The sequence below is a fragment of the Sciurus vulgaris genome, assembly GCF_902686455.1.
Source record: "Sciurus vulgaris genome assembly, chromosome: 3".
In the NCBI taxonomy this organism is placed as follows: Eukaryota; Metazoa; Chordata; class Mammalia; order Rodentia; family Sciuridae; genus Sciurus; species Sciurus vulgaris.
In genome coordinates this window covers 128395955-128413673 of record NC_136463.1, presented here as the reverse complement: position 1 = coordinate 128413673, position 17719 = coordinate 128395955, and the positions used below count along the sequence as shown (strand labels likewise).

Here is a 17719-nt window from a genome sequence, read left to right as displayed (position 1 = left end):
AGTAGCACTAACTGAGAAGTTTAGCTCACTTAACTGTAGCAATGCTAGCTCATGTTGTTGAGTGTTAGAATGTGCCAGGTACTCTACCCCAAAGCCTCTGCCTAATTTGGTTTTACTGAACATCTTCTAAGTCCAGGAGTGAGAACTGTAGAGAGGGTCATTACTATCTTAGCTCTTGCCTTAGGAAGAGCCAGGGGGAAAGGAGGCCAGAGGATGTCATTGCAGTCCAGGTCCTCTGTCAGTCATCATTTACATCACTAGAGTCACTTTGAATGACCAATGCTCAGAAAGAGGTTTTGAGTGCCAAGTTTTCAACCATTTAAAAAAAATCTAAATTATATTTTACTTTTTCCAAAATAGTGCATACTGGTGAATGAAGGTGATGAAGCTGAAGGAAACTTGGCTACTTGTTAGGTCAGCCTGAATTACTCCTCGGTTCCTGAGAAGTTTGGTCTTGTGAAAGATAAAATAAGATGACTCAGGGTCATAGGCTGCTTCCTGTCTGCACGTGTATAACATAAACCCCGGCATTCCTGCCTTTGTCTTTGAGACAGGAAGAGCTGCAGTGAGATGTGCCTAGAAGTCCCACACCCCCGCCTAACAGGGCATGGAAATATTTCTCAAAGACTGCACAAAACTAGCCATCGCTGAACTCCTAAAGTGGCCCTTGACTAAAGAACATTTGCTTAAGAACTCACAGAACTGGTCACTGCTATCCACCCAATGTCCCAATAGTTAAATATTTGTTTTTGAAAAATCGTGGAGTGGTCTGGCAGTGAGCTCAGTGGTAGAGCAGTTGCTTACCTTGCATGTGGTCCTGGGTTTGATCCCTATCTCTGAAAAATAGAAATCATGGAGTTTTTCAGTAACCTTTTGTTTCAAATGGGAGGAAAAAGATCCAAGGGATGTGAATATAACTCAGCTTGCACTTGCCTAGCATGTGCAAGACCCTGGGTTCAATCCCCAGTACAACAAAAAAGAAAATAAAAGAAAAAAAAGGAAAAAAAGATCCAGATTAACAGTTCATTAATTAAAATGTACTAATAATAGAGGACATAATAAATGTATGAAATATTGTCAACCTTACTAATCAAAGAAATGAAAATTAAAGCAGCCTATGCATACGGTTTTACACCTATCAAAGATTTTGAAAAGTGATAATGGTATATTGAAAAGAAATGGGTCAGTATGCTAGCTAACACCATGAGAAAGGAGTTTAACCATATGCATCCATATTCTAAAAGCAAATGCACAAACAAAACTCTGTTCCTTTCATTGTAATGTAATACATTTATCCTAAGGAAATAATCTAAAGTTATTGTTAGACTTCAGACATCTAAATACAAGTATATTAATCATAGTAGAATTTATAATAATGAATTTGGGTGTTATTTTAATTCTAAAAGTTTAAAAGTCATAGATAATAGGACATCTGTAAAATGAAATATTCAACTACTAAAGTTATCTTAAGAGAATGTTAATATGGGGAAATGTGAAGGACACATACACACAGAGTCTGATTCCATTTGAAATACACAGAGAAGGAGCTGGAAGAGGGTAGCTCAGTGGTAAAGCACTGACCCAGCATGCATAAGGACCTGAGTTTGATCTCAGCACTGCAAAAAAACTCAAACAAAACACAATTTATAAAAACAAAACTGAGAGGGAAAAAGTATTGGAAGGAAATTCTAAAACATTAACTATATTGTACCCATCTCCAACTGAGTATCTTCTTTTATTTCAACAAAGTTGGCATCATTTGGGTTACACATCTCCCCCCTTTTTTACAGTAAATGACAACAAGTTGATTTCCTTCTGGTGGCTCAGTGAGATCATCTTATCCCAGGGAGGAGATAAAATTATGATCTGGAGATAAAAGCATTTGGGCATAGGAGTACTTCAGGGTTCCCAGTGAGGTCCAGAGAGTTCAAAGCTGGTGAGGGGAGAAGGAAGAAACCCAGGCTGGGGACCACAAAATATGAATGAATCCTTCTTTCTTCCCCTCTTCCCATAGAGGTGATGGACCTGAAACTGAAATTTTAGTTTAGTCACTTTATGAATTAATTAGACTTTTGTGGGCTGGCCTAGCAGTGTACCATCAATTATGTTTGTAAGTATGAGAACCATTGAAATGAAAATTAAAATAGTCATGTGTTCAGTTTTCAGATAGAAACGAGTAACTCCCACTATACATTTATTTCTAAGTCAGCCTGCATGACCCTATGGCAGTGTTCTTGGCGAGGCTGTTCTATGTAAGATACATATAAACTGAACCTAAATGAACACCTGCTCTGCACACATAGGGATCAGATTTATTCCCCTCCTTCATGCCATCAGCTCCCTCCCTTGAGGGAGGAGAGTTTTGTTTGTTAAATCATTTTAATATCCCCAACATCTAAGTGTGTACTGGGCACCTGATAGATGCTGCACGTCTCTTAAATGACTGCTGCGCTTGGGAACCCTAGCACAGTTGCTCACTAGTTAACAGTGCAGTTACAGACACGCAGGGAGGGTGAGCAGATAGAAAGACCACACTGTAAACAACACTCTAATCCTAGGAGAAGAAACTACAGCTTTGTGTGTTGTTCTTTTTGGCTAGAGAAGAAGATCAGGGGATTGAGTGTAGAATCAGGTAAAGGGAAGAAAGCAGGGATAGCAGGGACCTCAAGGTTGGAGAAGTTAATCTGAAGGAAAAATCTGTGGAAACAGAAGCCATGGTCAGGGGCTGGACAGTGTTGTGGACCATGGTGGAGGTTATATCAGGTTATTCAGACCCGTTGGCCTTGGCCATGATGCTTAGGCAGCCTTGCCAGGACACATCTACCACCCAAAAGCCAAGAGTCGCACCCAGATGGGGTATTAATTATTGTTTAATTTTATTTTGTTTTTTATTTATTTAGTGGAGAATGGTGTTGGCAGGGAGAGACCATTTTGACTCTTACTAACTCTGTCCATTTATCCTCCTGTGGATGTCCTACAAAACATACACCACATGTGGCTTTTATACCTCAATTCTTGGTGGTTTGTTATCCTCAAACTAGTCAATATTTAAATGTAGTCATGGAGCTGCTTTTTACATAAGCCACCAACTGATCATTTTGTTGGAATGGATGTGAAGCAGACAGTATGGTCCAAGACTTTGGCTTAAGCAGCTCTGTGTTGCAGGGAAAGAGTCATTTGGTCAGTACTAAGCAAAAAAAACAAGAACAACAACAACAACAAAATACCCACACAAAATGGTGGAGTTCATCACTTTGTGATTGCACCTTTTCTGATCCCTGCATGCGTGTTTGGAAGCAGAAAGCATTTTCTAGGGTCTTTCCTGTGACCTGATAGGGTCTTGACCCCATTAGAGACAACCTGGAAGTGTTTTTCCAACAATCTGTTTTCCCAGTCAGTCATTTAGAGAATCCAGAGCAGCCAAATGGGAGGGGGAGAGTTCTTGGAGGGAATTTGGGGTCATTTGGGTAGAACAAATTCTGTTTTGGCTAAGCCACTGAGAAAAGCAATCTGTTAAGAAACAGAAGAAAAAAGCACATAGGCCTCTGGACACCTTTGGAAATGGATGGGAAATCCCTTCCAGGACTGGAGGTGAGCAGCTGAGGGGTCCCAGCTCTCTCCACTTCCCACACTGGATGAGTAGGTCCCCAAACAGGACTAAGGATGCCTAACATCCCAGATCCATCAGGAGCTGCGACTCTCAGCCTCATCTGACCCAGTGCCCACTTTTTTATTTTCTAATTTTCTTTTTTTTTATTATTATTATTTTTTTTTATTGTAAACAAATGGGATACATGTTGTTTCTCTGTTTGTACATGGCGTAAAGGCATAACATTTGTGTAATCATAAATTTACATAGGGTAATGTTGTTTGATTCATTCTGTTATTTTTTCCCTTCCCCCACCCCTCCCACCCCTCTTTTCCCTCTATACAGTCCTTCCTTCTCGAGAATTCTACCACTGAACCACCAATGTGGACCCTGTGCCCACTTTTAATAACAATATTTTCTAATGCTTCCTCCACAATTCTCAGCGAACCTCATAAATGATGTGCTCTGACCTCACACCTAATATCCAAAATAAAAATCACTGCAATCTTAATTAAAAGGAAATAAAATGAAAGCAACATTTTAATAAAATAAGTGCAATTTATAAGTCATCAGGTACAGCTCATTAAAAAACAAAACAAAGTAAGTTGTCAGGTGTTTGCTTCTATACACAGAGTCACTGTGAACGTGGCCACTACCACTACAGATTAACTCTTGTTAGAGGCTTAAATACCACAATTGGCAATGTCCTTGGGCACATGATTTTCCAAAGGGGGTGAATAACTCATGGTAAACATCTTATCGACCTAAAACAACAAAAACAACAACAACAAAACCCACAAAACACACAAACAACCAGATTCTCTGAAAAATATGATACTCATTTGGGAATAGCAGAGCCCTGCATTGGGAACACACCCCACCATTGTAAACTGTGGGTGAATTCAAAGGAGTTGAGGTAAAGGGAAGTTTTTTTAAAAGCAAAAATGAGGATTTACCTCAGCTATTTTGAAATAATAACCTTTGGCCACAAGAGTGTTGTCAGTCAGGGTGAACGAACAGTTACTGGGCAGACATCCTTGCAGAAGTCCTTCTGGTATAAGGTGGGTGGTGGCAGCCTCTTATGAGTTCGTGGTTCTAGCAGCGTCTTTGTGGTTAGTTACTATCAGGCGATCAAGTATAATAATCCTTTCTCCAGAAATCCTGGCTTCACTTACTTTTGTTGTTATTAGGGCTGACACAGTGACTTCATTTTGATTCTGGCAACTCTTACAATCTGAACAAAAGTAATTTCATTGATAGAACATTTGCATTACTGGGAAATTCAAGAAATAAATGCAACAATATAATACAGATGTTCCCAGTCTTACCTTTGATGGTCCAGGAGTATCTGTAATTACTTTGAGTTTAAATATCAACTGGAGTCAAGCTCTAGGCTTAGATAACTCTGAACAGTTTCTTCACCGATATCAGTGACCACCTGGATCTTTGAAGATCATATGGGACAATTCTTTACTGAGTGGGACAGTTTGGTATAATACAGTTCAAATCTTCTGAATCCTAGGAAGGCTTCCCTTCCTTGAGGCACCCACAAATTCCCTTCATTTCCTGTTCATGCACAGAGCAGTTGCAAGTACCTCTAAGTGTCACCAGCCAGGCCTGGCTCATGCGCAGTCAGAGGCCCCAAGGGGAATCTCCAGTCCCTGAGCATTTCCTGCAGTGTTCGGGCAGGTGATGTCAGGCCGGAAGGTGCCGAGCCCTACTGACCCTTGTTTCCTGGAGCCTGGGAAGGTTTTCAATGTCTTGTGGCTCTTTCACCCAGAAAGAGACTCGGAATAACCACTGGGCTACAGAGAAGTCTGAATAAGGACCTAGATGGCCATTGTCCACACCCCAGAAATAATTGTAAAGGCTTCTCACTTGCCTTCAAACCTAATGATAGACAACAACAGGAATGGGCTGCTTTCTGCATGCCAGTAACATCTCCCAGTGTGTGTGCGCAAGAATATACATGGCAGGATATGAAACGGGACTTTCCATCTTTTGCCCCTTGGGTTGTAAAGAAATCACTCCTGTATTTCACAGGGGTTTTCTCCCGGGGGCCATTTGTATTGGATGTCGGTGACCAACTGGGAAATTTTTGCAAATAATTACATTACCTATGACAAGACTGCCTTCAAAAGAAACATGAATGCTCTTTGTACATGAGAAAAGCATTGTTCCCTCAAGAAATGAAGGGAGTGATGTTCCAACTTCAGAATTTCTGTGTTTGTTTTGTTTTGGTTTTCATCTTCTGTTTCTCCTGATCATGCACTGCCACAGAGTATGGAGAGACAAGGCTCCTGCTGCATCCTCAGCTCCTGGGGCGCTGGGCATTGGGTGCTCCAGGGACAGAGAAACATGTTTGTTGAGTAGGAGTATGTGAACCTTACAGGGACATTCTTTCTAGATAGTCCTGGGGCCTCTTTTTCCAGCCCTGAGTTGGTTCCCCTTTTCTTCTTCCAAGCTAGTCACCTCACCGCTTTCTAATTTAAGTAAGACCCTCTCCTATCCCTGACACTGACCTTACTTGAGAAAGAGTTGCTACATGTGTTGTCAGGTCTTCCACATGGTCTTTTGAATGGTGGTCCTGTAACACCACAGATTAGGAGAAGCAAACTCCTCCCCAGGTCTTTTTTTTTTTTTTTTTGCTGTACTGGGGATCGAACCCAGGGCCTTGTGCTTACAAGGAAAGCACTCTACCAACTGAGCTATATCCCCAGCCCATCCCCAGGTCTTTTTGGAGGAGCAAACCCAGGACATTTCTGCTTTGCCTGATCACTTCCCTGTCTAGAGCCCAGTGTGTGGCAACAAAACTTCAGTCCTAGGTTAAGATAAGGATGAAACTCAACATGGAGTGGGAAGCTTTTAAAATCCATTTACACACATTTCTCGAGCAGCATGATATGTCAGATACTGTGGAAGACAGTAGCTGGGAAGACAGCAGTGAACAAGACAAGGTCCCTGCCCTCAGGTAGCTGCCTCTCCAGTGAAAAAGCAGGTCGTACATCCATAGTGGCTGACCCAGATGGAGTAAGGGAGCTGGCCATGCGGACAGCAAGAGAAAAGTGTCCTTGGGAAGAGGAAACAGCAAGCACAGACACCTGAAGATGGAGAAAAATTGGAGAAGGGCAGGAGAGGACAGGAAATGGCGAGCACTGCAATCTTCGCTTGGTGTAAAATGGAAAGACACCGAGGCTTTAGCATCCATGAATTTCTTCTGAGCCTCCATTTTCAAACTATTATATGCCACGGTATCTCTTGGCTGAGGATTCATATACTGTATTGGGATCATCAGCACTAGGACTCCAGGAAGAAGCAGCCAGTGTGACTTCAGCCCTGCTGGCCACAAACCCAGGAATACCTAGCCAATGTCCTGAATGGCTCCAGGCCACTCTTCTTAAAAACTTACAGCCATGGCCCGCAGTTGACTCTGGACTAAACGGGACTATCCCAGGACTGACACTGATGGAGCATCTGCTGATTGCCATCTGGGCATCCTGCCAGGGAAGAAGATGAGCAGACGGGCCCACACCCATCAGGCCTGTGCTGTCTAGAGTTGTTTTGCCCAGTATGGTAACAGCACTAGAGCACTTAAAATGCCATCAGTAGTAAAATACACGTATTTCTGGAGACTGTGTGTGATAAAAAGGATGTAAAATGCCTTATTAATAATTGTTTAAAAAAACATTCTTGGTACATGCAGTAGTACTCTTTTTGAAATAGTGTGATATTGTTACACCTTCACCTGTTTCTTCTCACTTTTGTAACGTGGCTAACTTAAAATCAAGAATTGCGCATGTGGCTCAAATTATATTTCTGTTGGATAGTCCTAATCCAAAAGAATGGTTGTTTTCTTTCATTCCTTGGTTGGATAGTTGGAATTTTTATTTTTACTTTTTTATTACTTAATAGGTCTCGATTCTAGGGAGTTTAATCCTTTTCTGGGAAGAACTACTTGAATCCTGATGGGAGAGATTTCAGTCTCTATCCCGGTTCATCCAACACTGCAGAGATCATTTTGAGAAGCACGAGATAACTAACGCCCCAAGTCTGAGCAGGTTTCAGATTGAGTGAGCAAACATCTTCAACAGCCTCTAGTGGATGGAGAAGGGAATGAACCACAGTCTTTTTTTTTTTTTTTTTTTTTTTTTAAGCTTTTTATTGTGGAAACATTGCCAAGTACCTATGAAAAGTAGACAGAACGGTAAACTGAACTGCCAGTACTCCTCACCCAGCTTTGAAGATGATCATCTTACGACTGCTTTTGTTTCACTGATACCTCCATATGACTGAAGCAAACATTTAGTCACTTCATCCACAAATATCTCAGTATGAATATCTAAAAATGAAGGACTTTTTGTAAAATACAACAAACTGCCTTAACATCATTACACCTAAAAATTTGTAATAATGTTGCTATATATTCAATAATTTTCGAATTTCTAGTTTGCTTCACTTTAATTTATTTGAATCAGGACCACATGACGTCCACACATTGCATCATTTGCTCTGCCTCTTCAGCCATCTTCCCATGAGCACACACTGCACTGGCTTTCTTCCCAGCCTCCACGGGTTAATAATGTGGCCATGACACTACCAGCCACGTCCCCACGTCTTAGAATAAGTCTCACTGCATCTCCTTGGTTCAGAAGTAGCCCTGTGTTCCTCTCTGCAGCAGTCACTGTAGCCAGGGAACTCCAAGGCTCTGCCTAACCAGGGCTGCTCGCTTTGCATTCCTGGAGTCAGTAGAGTTAGCCCCACTGAGGCCAGAGTGGAAGGTCAGTGGACCTCTTTCCAAATCTGAATTTGTTACTGTCATTTAGGAGGATGGATACTGGACAACTCAAAAGCAACAAATACATCTATCTTCCCATACATCCAGGCTCAGAAATAGGTAATGAGTTGCACTTACCATTTCTTGCCCCACAAAAGAGAAACTGCTAATGCAGGTCCACGCCTACCTCCAGTCCAGATTCCTCATTTTGTAATTTACTCCTTACTTATGAGGTGGATCCCACTGTCGCAATGAAAGTAGTTGTTCTTTTTTTCCCCAGATGAAAGAACATAACAATGAATTTGGAGAGACAGGGAGGAATCAGACTTCTATGTTCCTGACTTGTTTTCTGATATGGTTCTTAGGTCCCTGCCCTATCTAATGTCAGCATAGCAGGGAGAATTTGGGTTTCCCACTCCACAAGCCTCCAGATTATTTAGTTCTCACCCATCTGTTTAAAAAGCTGTATTTTTCCCCTCTGTGCTTCCAAAGCAGGCTTTGGTCTAAGTTTATCTCTTTCCTGTGGATCTTCCGAGAGGATACTCCAACATCCCGTGTTTTCTGCTGAATCCTTTAAGGATGTGCCATTAGTGGGCTCATGGTCTTAGACCGAGGACTCAATAGGTGGCAGCATAGCTAGCAGTTTTGCTGTCAGATAACAAGGATTGCCACCTTCCAGCCGGGAGAGCCAGCACTAGCCGTCCCCAGCCGGTTGCATATTTCAGGATTAGTTACGTCCAGTACTCACTTCTAGTACCAGTTCTTTCATCACTTAAGATTCTGTGTATTGCTAGTGATAGAAAACATGGCTGTGCTGGCTTAAGCAAAATGGAGAATTTATTTGCTTGTGTAAATTTAAAAGTCTAGAAACAGGGCTAGCTCCCGGTATAGATAGGTTCAGGGCTCAGTGAACAACATCAGGACTTGATTCTTCTCCATCCCAGTTTTCTGTTGTATTGGTTTCAGTTTCAAACCCAATATAACAAAAGGTGAGCATGGCAGGTCCTACCTCCTCACAGATCTGATGCCAGAATGGTCCCTCGCCTCTGGCCACAAGTTTCCTTGACATCACAGGCCATCATCAAAAAAGAAGTCTCTAGGGTCAAGTAAATGCAAGACTTTGGTTAGCCAGCCCTGAATCAAATGCTTCTCTTATATCTGCTTGGGAGTGGATGCCTCTGGAGCCACATGGACTGAAAGAGGGCAGCCTCCACAGAAAATAAAAGGAAAAAGAGGGGAATGGTTGCTAAGTGCCAAAACATAATCAAATATATTGCACATTTCCCCCCAATAATATTACATCAATTTAATTTAACAGGTCCTGGAATACTACAAAACTTGTGTTTTTTTATTTGTTTGTTTGTTTTTGTTTTACAAAACTTGGTTTTAATTTCTTTTCTGAATTTAAATGATCAATCTCTCTGTGTTTAATAATACTGTTAACTATGTGGAGCAGGGGATTATTCCTTTATGGCTGCTCTTTTAAACCACGCAATTCCCATATTTTAACTTTTTTTTTTTTTTTTTTTTTTTTTTTTTTAATTCTGTAAATGGACCCCAGGGCCTCAAGCATGCTGGGCAAGCTCCCTACCACTGATCCACTTTCAGCCCCCACACTTTGACATTTGAAAGTGGATGATGATATATAATGGTGTGGGGGGGTGAGAGAAGAATGGAGGTACTTTAGATTATGTAGAGGGAAATGAAGAGGGTATGAAAAATGGAATGAGACAGACATTATTACCTTATGTACAAGTACGATTACACGAGTCGTCTGAGTCTAAATCGTGCACAACCATAGAAACAAAATGATGTACCCCATTTGTGTACAATGAATCAAAATACAGTCTGTAAAAAATAAAAAAAATTTTTTAAAATAGATTCCTCTTATACTAGACACATTCATTTAACCTGGTAGTGCTTCTTTTTTCCCCTAAAAAGCTGTAAGAGGGGCATTTAGCTATTGAAGAAGGTGTTTGAGGAAATATAGGACATCTTGGTACTATCAGGGTGAAACTACTGCACTATAGCAGGTAGGAAACAGTACTTGATGGACCAGAATTACTGAAAAAAAAAAAAAAATACACCCTGATATTCTCGTATTTTACACAGGTCACTGTTGGACCGATTCAGTAGGTTTGGTTTGGAGCCACTGCAGGACGGGGGGTGATTATGATTCTTTACTGCTTTTCTGAGACTGAGACCTACACATTTGTTTTAAAATCTTCTGTCTGCCATTTTTTTAATTGTCATAGATTAATATGGAATATTTCTACCTGATGACCCAAGATCCTATTGATTATTATTTTACTCTATCCTAAGCTCAGACTGATGTATGTGTTGAATGGGGAAGATGTAGGCTTCTAAATTTCTCCTTCGAGTCCAGATTTGTGATTGTCTTTATTTACCACTTCTCATGGGCCTTTGACCATAACAGCCACAATGGCACAACTACTACCCTCATCTTCGTGCCTTCACGTGACACCTTTTCTCTCTACCCCTCTTCCTTCTGCCACTTCTCGTGCTTATAGAAAGGACTTGGGTGAAATCACCCTCTGCCCTAATGTGAGCTTAATATAGCAATGGCGCTGCTGCCAGTTATGTGATAGGGGCAGATTATAGGACCCAACTCTCCAGATTCCTATTTCCTCATCTGTAAATGATGGTGTGAACTTTGATCTCTGCAGTCTTTTCAGCCTTAAAATTCCTCATTTTTAAAATTTGTTCCTTTTAGTTATACATGACAGTACACTCTATTTTGACGTATTTATATAAACATGGAGTATATCTTATTCTAATTAGGATCCCAGTCTTGGGGCTGTACATGATGTTGAGATTCACTGCGGTGTATTCACATATGCAAATAGGAAAGTGATGTCAGATTCATTCCAGTCTTCCTATTCCTATCCCCGCCCCACCCCGGCTCCCTTCATTCTCCTCTGTCTAATCCATTCAACTTCTGTTCTTCCCCTTCCTTCCCTTGTTGTGCGTTAGTTTCCACATATTAGGGAGATCATTTGACCTTTGATTTTAGGGGATTGGCTTATTTCACTTAGCATAATAGTCTTCAGATCCTTCCATTTACTGATAAATGTCATAAAGTCCTTCTTTATGACTAATATTCCATTGTGTATATATATATGTGTGTGTGTGTGTGTGTATGTGTACATATATGTGTATATATATATACACCTTGTGTATATATATGTATATATATGTGTGTATATATATGTGTGTATATATATGTGTGTATATATATATGTATATCACATTTTCTTTATCCATTCATCTGTTTGTTTCATAGCTTAGCTATTATGAATTGTACTGCTATAAACATTAATGTGGCTGCGTCACTGTAGTGTGCTGATCTACACCAAGGAGTGGGATAACTGGGTCAAATGATGGCTCCATTCTAGTTTTTTGAGGAATCTCCATACTCCTTTCCAGAGTGGTTGCTCCAATTTGCAGTCCCACCAGGAATGTTTTCCCCACATGCTTGCCAACATTTATTGTTACTTGTATTCTTGATAATTGCCATTCTAGCTGGAGTAAGGTGAAATCTCAGTGTAGTTTTAATTTCCATTTCTCAAATTGCTAGAGATGTTGAACATTTTTCATTAATTTTTGACCATTCATATATCTTCTTTTCAGAAATGTCTATTTAGTTCTTTTGGCCATTTATTGATTAGGTTATTTGTTTTTGTTGGTTTTTTTTTGTTGTTGTTTTGTTTTGTTGAGTTTTCTTTTTTCTTTTTTTTTTTTTTTTTTTTTTTTGGTGTTAAACTTTTTGAGTTCTTTGTTATCGTAGAAATTAACCCTTTATCTGAGGTGCAGGTGGCAAAGATTTTCTCCCATTCTGTAGGCCCTCTCATGCTCTCCATTGTTTCCTTTGCTGTGAAGGAGGTTTTTAGTTTGATATCATCCCATTTATCGATTTTTTAATTTTACTTTTTGCTCTTTAGGAGTCTTGTTGAAGAAGTTGATTCCTAACCTGATATGTTGGAGTGATGGGCCTACATTTTCTTCTAGTAAGTGCAAGGATTTCTGATCTAATATCTACATCTTTGATCTAGGAGTTTTGTGCAGGATGAGAGATAGGGGTTAAATTTCATTCTACTACATATGGATGTCCAGTATTCCCAGCACCATCTGTTAAAGAGGCTTTCTTTTATCCAATATATATTTTTCATGCCTTTGTCTAGTATGAGATAACTGTATTTATGTGGTTTGTCTCTGTGTCTTCTGTACCATTGATCTTCATGTCTGTTCTGGTGCCAGTACCATGCTGTTTTTGTTACTGTGGCTCTGTAGTATAATTTAAGGTCTAGTATTGTGATACCTCCTGCTTCACTTTTCTCACTAAGGATTGCTTTGACTATTCTGAGCCTCTTACTTTTCCAAATGAATTTCATGACTGCCTTTTCTATTTCTATGAAGAATGTCATTGGAACTTTAATAGGAATTGCATTAAACCTATATAGCGCTTTTGGTAGCATAGCCATTTTGACAATATTAATTCTGCCTATCCGAGAACATGAAGATTGTTCCATCTTCTAAGGTCTTCTTCAGTTTCTTTCTTTGGTGTTCTGCAGTTCTCATTGTAGAGGTCTTTCACAGACCCAGTTTTTTTTTTTTTTTTTTTTTTAGGCTATTATGAATGGGATTGTTTCCCTAATTTCTCTTTTGGCTGATTTATCATTGTATATAGGAATGCAATCGACTTAGGAGTATTAATTTTATATCCTGCTACTTTGTTCATTTATGAATTCTAGAAGTTTTCTGGTGGAGGTTTTTGAGTCTTCTAAATATAGGATCATGTCATTGGCAAATAGAGAGAGTTTGAGCTCTTCTTTTCCTATTCGTATCCCTTTAATTTCTTTCTTTTGCCTAATTGCTCATAGAGTTTTAAGACCTATGTTGAGTAGAAGTTGTGAAAGAGTGCATCCTGTCTTATTTCAGGTTTTAGATTGCTTTCAGTTTTTCTCCATTTAGAATGGCGTCGGCTTTGGGTAAAATACATAGATTTTACAATGTTGAGGTATGTTCCTAATATCCATAGTTTTTCTAGTGTTTTGAGTATGAATAGATGGCTGTATTTTTTCAAATGCTTTTTCTGCATCTGTTGAAATAATCATGTGATTCTTGTCTTTAAGTCTATTTAGTGGTGACTTACATTTATTGATTTCCTTATGTTGAACCAACCTTGCATTCCTGAGATGAAACCCACTTGATCATGGTGCACTGTCTTTTTAATGCAATTTGCCAGTATTTTATTTAGAATTTTTGCACCTGTGTTCATCAGAGATATTGATCTGAAGTTTTCTTTCTTTGGTGTCTTTGTCTGGTTTGGATATTAGGATGATACTAGCTTCACAGAATAAAGGTGAAAGTGTTTCCTCCTTTTCTATTGCATGGAATATAAAATTCCTCTTTTCGTTGTAGAGGTCTTTTACTTCTTTTGTTAGCTTGATTTCCAAATATTTTTTTAAGGCTATTGTGAATGGGATAGTTTTTCTAATTTCTATTTCAGCTGATTCATCATTGGCGTACAGGAACATAATTGATTTTGGGGTGTTACTGGAAGAGCTGACCCTGATCTGGGAACATGGCTTCACAGAAGAAGGGCAGAATCTCTGTTACATTCAACACCTGTGTGTCCTGCATTGCATACGTGGCCTCACAAGGTCATGTGGTTGAACTCTGCCCCACTCACGTGATCTCTCCCTGTCTCCATCTTTTCCTGCCTGTTTCCTTTATCTTTTTATTTCCTCTCCATCTTTCTGATTGGTTTGTTTTTCTTAACCCATTTTTCTCTCCCCACTGACTAGGGATATAAGCCACCTATACTGCATGACTCCACACACAGTGCTGAACCCACCTGCTGACCTTCCTCTGGAAAATCTCTTGTTAACAGCTTTTCCCCATGAAGGCTTAAGTCTGGTCTTGGCATTTGTCATTTACTGTTTAAGGAGGAACAAAAGTTAGCTCTTAAAGGAATGTTATGTTATAGTAGCCTGTGTAAGAGATAGGGTTTTCTTTTTCACTTGGTGAACACTTTTTGGGCACCTCCCAGGAGTCCAACACTGTAGTAGATGCTGAGATGACAGCAGAAAACACGACAGATAGGCTCCTGCTCTCGTGGAGCTTGGATTGTATCTAGTGAGGAGACACATTCAAGTGGTTAAGGAAACATGGATCAGGGACATTTGCTACATAGAGAACAAATGCAGAGAGGGGACATGCTGGAGGGCGTCCTTGCTGATATCTGAAAAATGAGAAGGAACCAGGAGAGGAGTGTCCCCAGCAAGAGGGCTTGCAAGATGTAAATGAGCTTGGTGCATTTAAGGAACAGAAAGGGTTGAAAGGTAAATTAGCAAGAGGAGGATTGAGATAGAGTCTAAGGACTAGGGAGGGGCAGATCTTGTGCATCCTTGTGGGTCTAGGCAGTTTGGACTTTTTAAGTGCAATGAGAAACCATTGGAAGGGTTTAAGCAGAGGAGGAATAATATCTGATTTATGTCCTGTCATGCATAATAGTCACCTCATAAATGTGTCCAATGTTAACTGCTTTTACAAGTTTTCATTATAAATGGAACAAATCCAAACTCTATACAGTTCCTCCCTTGCATTGTTGGGGCCTAATGGCTTTAGGTGACATGCTGCCTTCTTACTGAGCTTTCACTAATGGACAGGAATAGCCATGAACAGTGCGTGTACTGAGTCCATGTGTGTGTGTGTGTGTGTGTGTGTGTGTGGTGCCTTACCTACTGAACTTCAAAATAATTCTGTAAATTTGTAGTGAAATCATCATCATTGCCATGTTCTCTTTTTATGTCCAGCTATAATTAGACTTCCCCAAAGATTCACTCAGGCATTTAAGTTTTGAGTTGATCAAGTTTTCGGTTGTCCCAAGGGTTTGTGGAGGAGGAAGTTGATGATAGCTGCAGACCTCTGACGTTGTCCAGCCTCATTCTTGTATGTATTTCTGTATTAAGTGTCCCCTGAACTCCAGACAAGAGGAATGCGGCCCTTGCCTTCAGATGGCTCCAGGCAAAGGAGAGAGGACTTTCAGTCACCAATCCTTGGATGCTCCACTTCCAGGAATTATGCCCTGGCCTGGCATCATGAAACTGCCCCTGAAATTCAACTAGTATCTCAGAGAATTTAGGTTTTGAAAGAAACCTTAGAACTCATCCATCCCAGTACTACTCAGTAAGAGCACTTCTGGTATTTGGAGTAGGACTACTGCCCTGAGCACCACAGGAAATTTCATATTCCTGGCCCCGCCCACTGAACCTCTTCCTGGCCCCTCTTCCCACTAGTCCCACCCACCTCTCCCCACCCTCAGCTGAAAGTGCTTCTGAGCATCTCCCAACAGTGACCAAGTTGAGAACCACTGGTGCAGCGCAGGCCTCTCAATTTGCAGGTAACTTTACATAGCTTACACACGTCTTTGCTCTGAACCCAGCAGAATCAGGACTCATCACGCACAAAATTAGTTTCTGAAATATGCCTCTGCTTTTCATTCTTTCAGTTGATAGTGTTTTCTCAGAGTTACTTGGTATGTGTTGCAAATGTAAGTCTAAATCTTTCAAGTGGGTCAAGAAAAAGTTGAGCATTTTCAGATTACTCCGTACGTAAGTTCAGGGTTCTGATACAGTGTGGTCCTCACATGTTCCACTGCATCCACCTTTAAGAGTCGCTTAAAAGTGAAAAACTGACTCCTTCTGACAATCCTCTTTTTCTGAATGCTGTTGTCAAGCATCTTCTAGGAGAGCTATTGTTACCCTACTAAGTATGGAGGGTGGAAACAAAACTCTTGGGCCTAAAAAGCCATGGATCTGCAGCCAGCTCGGACTGTGTGTCATTTATCTTGACTTAGGCACCCAGATCACATTTCAAAACTCATTTGTCGGGGCTGGGGCTGTGGCTCAGTGGCAGGGTGCTTGCCTGGCACATGTGAGGCACTGGGTTCAATCCTCAATGCCAGATTAAAAAACAACAACAAAAACAAAATAAAGGCATGAGGTCCATCTACAACTACAAAAAAAAATTAAAAAAACAAAAAAAAACTCATTTGCCTTCACACACCTGACCTGCTTAGCTTTCTTCATCTACATTTGTTACTTTGTCCCTGAATTCTGGAATGTTCCATAAATGAGGATCACTTAGACTAATTATCAATGCATTTAAGAGTTTTTATTTCTTAAGTAACCCTTCTTATTATTACTAAATGGAATACTTAGAATTGAGAGTGATGCTTTCAAAGAATTCTTGTGGAGGAATCTCAATCTCCATGAGGAGTTGTTGTTGAGGCATCTGGAATGCTGGGGGGCTGCTGACTGAATAGAGGTGCCCTCCCCGCACGGATGCTGTATTATACCTCGTGGGGAGGAGACACATTTGATTATTTTAAAATTTACTATTTTTTTTCTTTGCTTTCTTCTTAAGTAAAGCCAATCTAGTTTCTTTTTCTGTAGCAAAGGAGGAAGGAACAAACAACGAATTAATCAGGCAGGAAGCAAATACCGCAGAAGGACGTCTGCCTCTGACTCAGTGTGTCACATTGAACAGGCCAGAGCTGACCCAAAATGGCTGCCCAGGCAGGACCCCACGTCTGCTTTGGAAGATGATGCCTGTTCAGGGGTGGTTTTCTCTCTTGGCTCATGTCTTGCTTGCTCTCTCTCTGCCTGTATCCCTGAGCATGCCTTCCTACGGTTCCTTTTAACGGTAAGAGAAATTGTATTCATACTGAATTTATTTTGTCAGCGAGAGGGGAGAACTGAAAGGTTTTTAATGGACCACCATATGTGGAGATGAAGTTGTTTAACTTTTCGGTAGAAGACCATGTGATTTATTTCCTGTGGCCCATTTTGGTGATTGTGGGTGATTCACAACTTGTGTTTTTAGCCAAGATGTAAGCAAGATTTGCAGTAGAATTTTCCTGACCGTTGGACAAATTTGGATATAGAAGTCAGGAAACATGTCCTTTTGGTGTAAGGTACAGTTAATTGTCCACATGACTGCCTTTGATCCTCAGTTTGGCCCACAACAGTAGGGCTTTAAAGTAAAGGGAGTCATTGGCAGTTTCAAACAAGAGTGAGGAACCAAGCACCAATTTGGAAAGAAGTTGTTGCTGTCCTGTCGCTGCAGATGTGTTAAGTTCAACTCCCAAACTAAACCATTTCTAAGCAGAGTCTGTTAGGGAAAAGACCACTTGTCTTTTAGAATAATTCTGTTCCTATTGAAATGGTGCAGGGCACAGCTACCACTGGACATAAAATTCTGTAGCATTCATTGTAACTGTGTACACTTAATATAAATGATATTTTGGCAAAAAAAGCATTTAAAAGATT

General features: G+C 40.4%; 1 protein-coding gene across 7 annotated transcripts in view; it reads left to right on the top strand.

Moving 5' to 3' along the window:
• WIPF1 (WAS/WASL interacting protein family member 1) overlaps positions 1–17719 on the top strand; it is a 120073-nt gene that overhangs the window by 65534 nt on the left and 36820 nt on the right. For 2 of the 7 annotated variants that reach the window (XM_079135035.1, XM_079135040.1), the window contains exon 1: positions 16741–17093. The exons of 4 other annotated variants lie outside the window; for them this stretch is intronic. The gene's annotated coding sequence lies outside the window, so the exon portion shown is untranslated. Of the gene's footprint in view, positions 1–12371; positions 12392–16740; positions 17094–17719 lie in introns of those variants that run through there. One more of the 7 variants, XM_079135039.1, reaches the window with a different exon arrangement.